Below are 9704 nucleotides of genomic sequence, written 5' to 3' on the forward strand. Positions count from 1 at the left end.
GTACCCAATACTTGTATTACTAAATCTACCAATCAAAGACAGATACTGGCTAGTGAGTACCCAATACTGGTAATACTAAATCTACCAATCAAAGACAGCTATTGGCTAGTGAGTACCAATACTGGTTATACTAAATCTACCAATCAAAGACAGCTATTGGCTGGTGAGTACCAATACTGGTATTACTAAATCTACCAATCAAAGACAGATACTGGCTAGTGAGTACCAATACTGGTATTACTAAATCTACCAATCAAAGACAGCTATTGGCTAGTGAGTACCAATACTGGTATTACTAAATCTACCAATCAAAGACAGCTATTGGCTAGTGAGTACCAATACTGGTATTACTAAATCTACCAATGAAAGACAGCTATTGGCTAGTGAGTACCAATACTGGTAATACTAAATCTACCAGTCATAGATATGTGTCTTTGTCAGGGTTTGCTGACAACCAATGTCCCTATAATATCTATCTCTTCCTGTGTTACCAACGTAGAGTTCTCCTGTCTTCAGAAAGTATTCAAACCCCATGACTTTTCTCCACATTTTGTTGTGTTACAGCCTCAATTTAAACATGGTGTGTCACTGGCCTACCCACAATCCCCCATGATGGTCCTGGGTTTGGCCGTCACTGTAAATAAGAATGTGTTCTTAACTGACTTGCCTGGTTAAAAAAAAATAAAAAGTTTAAATAAACGTCAAAAATAATGTAAATACGGAAGTATGTTTTTTTTTTTTATTATTATTTTTATTTATTACAAACTAATTAAAAATGAAAAGCTGAAATGTCTTGAGGAAAGTAAGTATTCAACCCCGTTGTTATGGAAACACCTAAATAAGTTCAGGAGTAAACACGTCCTTAGCAAGTCACATAATGAGTGTCATGGACTCACTCTGGGTGCAATAATAGAGTTTAACTTGATTTCTGAATGACTCCTCTCTGTACCCCACACATACAATTATCTGTAAGGTCCCTCATCTCTGTACCCCACACACATACAATTATCTGTCAGGTCCCTCATCTCTGTACCCCACACATACAATTATCTGTCAGGTCCCTCATCTCTGTACCCCACACATACAATTATCTGTCAGGTCCCTCATCTCTGTACCCCACACATACAATTATCTGTCAGGTCCCTCATCTCTGTACCCCCACACACAATTATCAATTATCTGTACAGGTCCCTCATCTCTGTACCCCACACATACAATTATCTGTCAGGTCCCTCATCTCTGTACCCTCACACACATACAATTATCTGTCAGGTCCCTCATCTCTGTACCCCTTACACACACAATTATCTGTCAGGTCCCTCATCTCTGTACCCCACACACATACAATTATCTGTCACATCTCTGTACCCCATCTCACACATACAATTATCTGTAAGGTCCCTCATCTCTGTTCCCCAACACATACAATTATCTGTAAGGTCCCTCATCTCTGTACCCCACACATACAATTATCTGTAATGTCCCTCATCTTTGTACCCCACACATACAATTATCTGTCAGGTCCCTCCTCTCTGTACCCCACACATACAATTATCTGTAAGGTCCCTCATCTCTGTACCCCACACATACAATTATCTGTAAGGTCCCTCATCTCTGTACCTACACATCTATAGGTCCCTCATCTCTGTACACATACAATTATCTGTAAGGTTATCTGTACCCCACACATACAATTATCTGTAAGGTCATCATCTACCCCACACATACAATTATCTGTAAGGTCCCTCATCTCTGTACCACACACATACAATTATCTGTCAGGTCCCTCATCTCTGTACCCCACACGTACAATTATCTGTAAGGTCCCTCATCTCTGTACCCAACACACATACAATTATCTGTCAGGTCCCTCATCTCTGTACCCCACACGTCAATTATCTGTCAGGTCCCTCATCTCACACCATCTGTAACATACAATTATCTGTCAGGTCCCTGTCAGGTCCCTCATCTCTGTACCCCACACATACAATTATCTGTCAGGTCCCTCATCTCTGTACCCCACACACATACAATTATCTGTATAATTAGGTCCCTCATCTCTGTACCCCACACATACAATTATCTGTAATGTCCATACAATTATCTCATCTTTGTACCCCCACATACAATTATCAATGTCCCTCATCTGTACCCCACACACATACAATTATCAGGTCCCTCCTCTCTGTACCCCACACATACAATTATCTGTAAGGTCCAATTATCTGTAATCTCTGTACCCCACACATACAATTATCTGTAAGGTCCCTCATCTCTGTACCCCACACATACAATTATCTATAAGGTCCCTCATCTCTGTACCCCACACATACAATTATCTGTAAGGTCCCTCATCTCTGTACCCCACACATACAATTATCTGTAAGGTCCCTCATCTCTGTACCCCACACACATACAATTATCTGTAAGGTCCCTCATCTCTGTACCCCACACATACAATTATCTATAAGGTCCCTCATCTCTGTACCCCACACATACAATTATCTGTAAGGTCCCTCATCTCTGTACCCCCATACAATTACACATACAATTATCTGTAAGGTCCCTCATCTCTGTACCCCACACATACAATTATCTGTAAGGTCCCTCATCTCTGTACCCCACACACATACAATTATCTGTCAGGTCCCTCATCTCTGTACCCCACACGTACAATTATCTGTAAGGTCCCTCATCTCTGTACCCAACACGTACAATTATCTGTCAGGTCCCTCATCTCTGTACCCCACACGTACAATTATCTGTAAGGTCCCTCATCTCTGTACCCCACACATACAATTATCTGTAAGGTCCCTCATCTCTGTACCCCACACACATACAATTATTTGTAAGGTCCCTCATCTCTGTACCCCACACACATACAATTATCTGTAAGGTCCCTCATCTCTGTACCCACACACATACAATTATCTGTCAGGTCCCTCCTCTCTGTACCCAACACATACAATTATCTGTCAGGTCCCTCATCTCTGTACCCCACACATACAATTATCTGTCAGGTCCCTCATCTCTGTACCCCACACATACAATTATCTGTAATGTCCCTCATCTCTGTACCCAACACATACAATTATCTGTCAGGTCCCTCATCTCTGTACCCCACACACATACAATTATCTGTAAGGTCCCTCATCTCTGTACCCCACACATACAATTATCTGTCAGGTCCCTCATCTCTGTACCCAACACACATACAATTATCTGTAAGGTCCCTCATCTCTGTACCCCACACTTACAATTATCTGTCAGGTCCCTCATCTCTGTACCCCACACATACAATTATCTGTCAGGTCCCTCATCTCTGTACCCCACACACATACAATTATCTGTAAGGTCCCTCATCTCTGTACCCCACACTTACAATTATCTGTCAGGTCCCTCATCTCTGTACCCCACACATACAATTATCTGTAAGGTCCCTCCTCTCTGTACCCACACACATACAATTATCTGTAAGGTCCCTCATCTCTGTACCCCACACTTACAATTATCTGTCAGGTCCCTCATCTCTGTACCCCACACACATACAATTATCTGTCAGGTCCCTCATCTCTGTACCCCACACACATACAATTATCTGTCAGGTCCCTCATCTCTGTACCCCACACACATACAATTATCTGTCAGGTCCCTCATCTCTGTACCCCACACATACAATTATCTGTCAGGTCCTCATCTCTGTACCCCACACATACAATTATCTGTCAGGTCCCTCATCTCTGTACCCCACACATACAATTATCTGTCAGGTCCCTCATCTCTGTACCCCACACATACAATTATCTGTCAGGTCCCTCATCTCTGTACCCCACACATACAATTATCTGTCAGGTCCCTCCTCTCTGTACCCAACACATACAATTATCTGTAAGGTCCCTCATCTCTGTACCCCACACACATACAATTATCTGTCAGGTCCCTCATCTCTGTACCCAACACATACAATTATCTGTAAGGTCCCTCATCTCTGTACCCCACACATACAATTATCTGTAAGGTCCCTCATCTCTGTACCCCACACACATACAATTATCTGTCAGGTCCCTCATCTCTGTACCCAACACATACAATTATCTGTAAGGTCCCTCATCTCTGTACCCCACACACATACAATTATCTGTAAGGTCCCTCATCTCTGTACCCCACACATACAATTATCTGTAAGGTCCCTCATCTCTGTACCCCACACATACAATTATCTGTAAGGTCCCTCATCTCTGTACCCCACACATACAATTATCTGTAAGGTCCCTCATCTCTGTACCCCACACATACAATTATCTGTAAGGTCCCTCATCTCTGTACCCCACACATACAATTATCTGTAAGGTCCCTCATCTCTGTACCCCACACACATACAATTATCTGTAAGGTCCTCATCTCTGTACCCCACACACATACAATTATCTGTCAGGTCCTCATCTCTGTACCCCACACATAGAATTATCTGTCAGGTCCCTCATCTCTGTACCCACACATACAATTATCTGTCAGGTCCTCATCTCTGTACCCCCACACACATACAATTATCTGTCAGGGTCCCTCATCTCTGTACCCCACACATACAATTATCTGTCAGGTCCCTCATCTCTGTACCCCACACATACAATTATCTGTAAGGTCCCTCATCTCTGTACCCCACACACATACAATTATCTGTCAGGTCCTCATCTCTGTACCCACACATACAATTATCTGTCAGGTCCCTCATCTCTGTACCCCACACACATACAATTATCTGTAAGGTCCCTCCTCTCTGTACCCCACACACATTTAATTATCTGTCAGGTCCCTCCTCTCTGTACCCACACATACAATTATCTGTCAGGTCCCTCATCTCTGTACCCCACACATACAATTATCTGTCAGGTCCCTCATCTCTGTACCCCACACATACAATTATCTGTCAGGTCCCTCAGTCGAAGCAGTGGATTTCAAACACAAAGACCAGGGAGGTTTTCCAATGCCTCACAAAGAAGGGCCCCTATTCATTATTTAACAGTCCCTTTTAACGAGGCAAGTCAGTTTTAAGAACTCGTTCCTATTTTCAATTACGGCCTGGGAAACAGTGGGCTGTTTTACCTTGTCAGCCCGGGGGATTCGATCTTGCAACCTTTCGGTGACGAGTCCAATGCTCTAACCACGAGGCGACCTGCCTGTTGGTAGATGGTAATGGTAAAATCCAATTTGAATGTAAATGTAATGTAATAAGAAGCAAAGAGTCTTTGAGCACGGTGAAGTTATTAATTACACTTTGGATGGTGTGTCAATACACTGTATCCTTCCTATCCTAGTTCCTAACCCCCCCTCCTCCTCCTCCTCCAGGCCAGTGTTCCTGTATCCTACCCCCTTCCTATCCTAGTTCCTAACCCCCTCCTCCTCCTCCCCCCAGGCCTGTGTTCCTGTATCCTACCCCTTCCTATCCTAGTTCCTAACCCCCCTCCTCCTCCTCCTCCTCCTCCAGGCCTGTGTTCCTGTATCCTACCCCCTTCCTATCCTAGTTCCTAACCCCTCCTCCTCCTCCTCCTCCAGGCCTGTGTTCCTGTATCCTACCCCCTTCCTATCCTAGTTCCTAACCCCTCCTCCTCCCCCAGGCCAGTGTTCCTGTATCCTACCCCCTTCCTATCCTAGTTCCTAACCCCCCTCCTCCTCCTCCAGGCCTGTGTTCCTGTATCCTACCCCTTCCTATCCTAGTTCCTAACCCCCTCCTCCTCCCCCAGGCCAGTGTTCCTGTATCCTTCCTATCCTAGTTCCTAACCCCCTCCTCCTCCTCCCCCAGGCCTGTATCCTACCCCCTTCCTATCCTAGTTCCTAACCCCCCTCCTCCTCCTCCTCCTCCTCCCCCAGGCCAGTGTTCCTGTATCCTACCCCCTTCCTATCCTAGTTCCTAACCCCCTCCTCCTCCTCCTCCCTCCTCCTCCCCCAGGCCTGTGTTCCTGTATCCTACCCCTTCCTATCCTAGTTCCTAACCCCCCTCCTCCCCTCCTCCTCCCCCAGGCCAGTATTCTCGTATCCTACCCCCTTCCTATCCTAGTTCTAAACCCCCCTCCCCCTCCCTCCTCCCTCCCCAGGCCAGTGTTCCCTGTATCCTACCCCCTTTTCCTATCCTAGTTCCTAACCCCCTCCTCCTCCTCCTCCTCCCCCAGACCAGTGTTCCCATATCCCACCCCCTTCCTATCCAGTTCTAACCCCTCCTCCTCTTCCAGGCCAGTGTTCCTGTATCCTACCCCCTTCCTATCCTAGTTCCTAACCCCTCCTCCTCTCCAGGCCTGTGTTCCTGTATCCCACCCCCTTCCTATCCTAGTTCCTAACCCCCTTCCTCTTCTCCAGGCCTGTGTTCCTGTATCCTACCCCTTCCCATCCTGGTTCCCAACCCCTCCTTTTCCAGGCCAGTGTTCCTGTATCCTACCCCCTTCCTATCCTAGTTCCTAACCCCCTCCTCCTCCCCCAGACCAGTGTTCCTGTATCCTACCCCCTTCCTATCCTAGTTCCTAACCCCTCCTCCTCCTCCTCCTCCCCCAGACCAGTGTTCCTGTATCCCACCCCTTCCATCCTAGTTCCTAACCCCCCTCCATCCTCTCCCCCCAGACCAGTGTTTCCTGTATCCTACCCCTTCCCTATCCTAGTTCCCTAACCCCTCCTCCCTCCCCCAGACCAGTGTTCCTGTATCCTACCCCTTCCTATCCCTAGTTCCTAACCCCTCCCTCCTCCTCCCCCAGGCCTGTATCCTACCCCCTTCCTGTATCCTGGTTCCTAACCCCCCTCCCTCCTCCTCCTCCTCCCCAGACCAGTGTTCCTGTATCCTACCCCCTTCCTATCCTAGGGTTTCTAACCCCCCTCCTCCTCCTCCTCCAGGCCAGTGTTCCTGTATCCTACCCCCTTCCTATCCTAGTTCCTAACCCCCCCCTCCTCCCCTCCCCCAGGCCTGTGTTCCTGTATCCTACCCTTCCTATCCTAGTTCCCAACCCCCCCTCCTCCTCCTCCTCCTCCTCCAGGCCTGTGTTCCTGTATCCTACCCCCTTCCTATCCTAGTTCCTAACCCCTCCTCCTCCTCCTCCTCCAGGCCTGTGTTCCTGTATCCCACCCCTTCCTATCTAGTTCCTAACCCCTCACTCCTCCCCCAGGCCAGTGTTCCTGTATCCCACCCCTTCCTATCCTAGTTCCTAACCCTCCTCCTCCTCCAGGCCTGTGTTCCTGTATCCTACCCCCTTCCCTATCCTAGTTCCTAACCCCCTCCCCTCACTCCCCCAGGCCTGTATCCTACCCCTCTTCCTATCCTAGTTCCTAACCCCCTCCTCCTCCTCCTCCTCCCCAGGCCAGTGTTCCTGTCCTACCCCCTTCCCTATCCTAGGGGTTCCAACCCCCCTCCTCCTCCTCCTCCCCCAGGCCTGTGTTCCTGTATCCTACCCCTTCCTATCCTAGTTTCTAACCCCCCTCCTCCTCCTCCTCCTCCCCCAGGCCAGTGTTCCTGTATCCTACCCCTTCCTATCCTAGTTCCTAACCCCCTCCCCTCCCCTCCTCCTCCCCCAGGCCAGTGTTCCTGTATCTACCCCCTTCCTATCCTAGTTCCTAACCCCCCTCCTCCTCCTCCTCCCTCCCCCAGACCAGTGTTCCTGTATCCTACCCCTTCCTATCCTAGTTCCTAACCCTCCTCCTCTTCCAGGCCAGTGTTCCTGTATCCTACCCCCTTCCTATCCTAGTTTCTAACCCCTCCTCTTCCAGGCCTGTGTTCCTGTATCCCACCCCTTCCTATCCTAGTCTTAACCCCCCTCCTTTTTCCAGGCCAGTGTTCCTGTATCCTACCCCCTTCCTATCCTAGTTCCTAACCCTCCTCCTTTCCAGGCCAGTGTTCCTGTATCCTACCCCTTCCTATCCTAGTTCCTACCCCCTCCTCCTCCCCCCAGACCAGTGTTCCTGTCATCCTACCCCCTTCCCATCCTAGTTCCTAACCCCCTCCTCCTCCTCCTCCCAGACCAGTGTTCCTGCATCCTACCCTTCCATCCCTATAGTTCTAACCTCCTCCTCCCCCAGACCAGTGTTCCTGTATCCTACCCCTTCCTATCCTAGTTCCTAACCCTCCTCCTCCTCCAGACCAGTGTTCCTGTATCCTACCCCCTTCCTATCCTAGTTCCTAACCCCCCTCCTCTCCTCCAGACCAGTGTTCCTGTATCCTACTTCCTGCCTTCCTATCCTAGTTCCTAACTTTAACCTCCTCCTCCTCCTCCTCCTCCTCTTCCAGGCCAATGTTCCTGTATCCTACCCCCTTCCTATCTAGTTCCTAACCCCCCTCTCCTCCTCCTCCTCCAGACCAGTGTTCCTGTATCCTACCTTCCTATCCTAGTTCCTAACCCCCCTCCTCCTCCTCCTCAGACCAGTGTTCCTGTATTCTACCCTTCCTATCCTAGTTCCTAACCCCTCTCCTCCTCCTCTCCAGACCAGTGTTCCTGTATCCTACCCTTCCTATCCTAGTTCCCTAACCCCCCTCTCCTCCTCCAGACCAGTGTTCCTGTATCCTACCCCTTCCTATCCTAGTTCCTAACCCCCCTCTCCCTCCTCCTCCAGACCAGTGTTCCTGTATCCTACCCCCTTCCTATCCTAGTTCCTAACCCCCCTCTCCTCCTCCTCCTCCAGACCAGTGTTCCTGTATCCTACCCCCTTCCTATCCTAGTTCTAACCCCCTCCTCCTCCTCCCCAGGCCTGTGTGTGATGATCGGCGCGTCCATCTACACGGCGGAGAAAGGGAGGGTTTTACGGAGGAGTCTCTAAGGGAGGGAGGGATATGGTTCATCCTGCGTCCTGGCCTGGATCAGTTTCCCCATGACTTTCATCAGTGGACTCATGTATCTGGTGTTGAGGCAAAACGCAAATAAACACTCTACAAGGACACACAAACACGCGTAATTGAACAGAGGAAGTGTGTACACTGACAGTCTGTTAGCTGACAAGGTAACTCTAAAACATGTTATTTGTTAAGAGCGGCTGTTTTAAAAGACGTTTTCTCCACATATCAGCCTGTTGTTGTTTGTTTGTTTGTTTGTTTGTTTGTTTGTTTGTTTGTTTTGTTTTTGGGGGTGGGGGGGGGGTTTGGGCGTGGAGTTTCCATGGTGACGTCAATGCGGTAAATTTGAATAACGAATGGACCAATAAATGGTGTATAGTTGAAATACGTAATGCCAGATCGATGTTTAAGACTGAGCAGGACAACACTGTGTATAGTTCTACTAGAGTAAACTCTGTAGAAGGTGGAATATGTAGGATTGTCTGCCGCCCATCTGTCCGCCTGCCTCCTCCCTGCCCATCTGTCTGTCTGCCTCCTCCCTGCTGGCCTGTCCATCTGTCTGTCTGCCTCCTCTCTGCTGGCCTGTCCGTCTGCCTCCTCCCTGCTGGCCTGTCCTCGTCTCCCTCCCTGCTGGCCTGTCCATCTGTCTGTCTGCCTCCTCCCTGCTGGCCTGTCCATCTGTCTGTCTGCCTCCTCCCTGCTGGCCTGTCCGTCTGTCTGTCTGCCTCCATCCCTGCTGGCCTGTCCATCTGTCTGTCTGCCTCCCTCCCTGCTGGCCTGTCCATCTGTCTGTCTGCCTCCCTCCCTGCCCATCTGTCCGTCTGCCTCCCTCCCTGCCCAACTGTCCGTCTGCCTCCCTCCCTGCCCATCTGTCTGTCCGTCTGCCTCCCTCCCTGCCCATCTG

At 49.0% G+C, this 9704-nt stretch overlaps 1 pseudogene; it reads left to right on the plus strand.

Moving 5' to 3' along the window:
- The window catches only part of LOC135537388 (epithelial membrane protein 2-like), a 29709-nt pseudogene extending 20787 nt beyond the window's left edge, over positions 1-8922 (plus strand).
- The last annotated feature ends 782 nt before the right edge of the window (positions 8923-9704 follow it).

The sequence above is a fragment of the Oncorhynchus masou genome, unplaced genomic scaffold (assembly GCF_036934945.1).
Source record: "Oncorhynchus masou masou isolate Uvic2021 unplaced genomic scaffold, UVic_Omas_1.1 unplaced_scaffold_761, whole genome shotgun sequence".
Classification (NCBI taxonomy): Eukaryota; Metazoa; Chordata; class Actinopteri; order Salmoniformes; family Salmonidae; genus Oncorhynchus; species Oncorhynchus masou.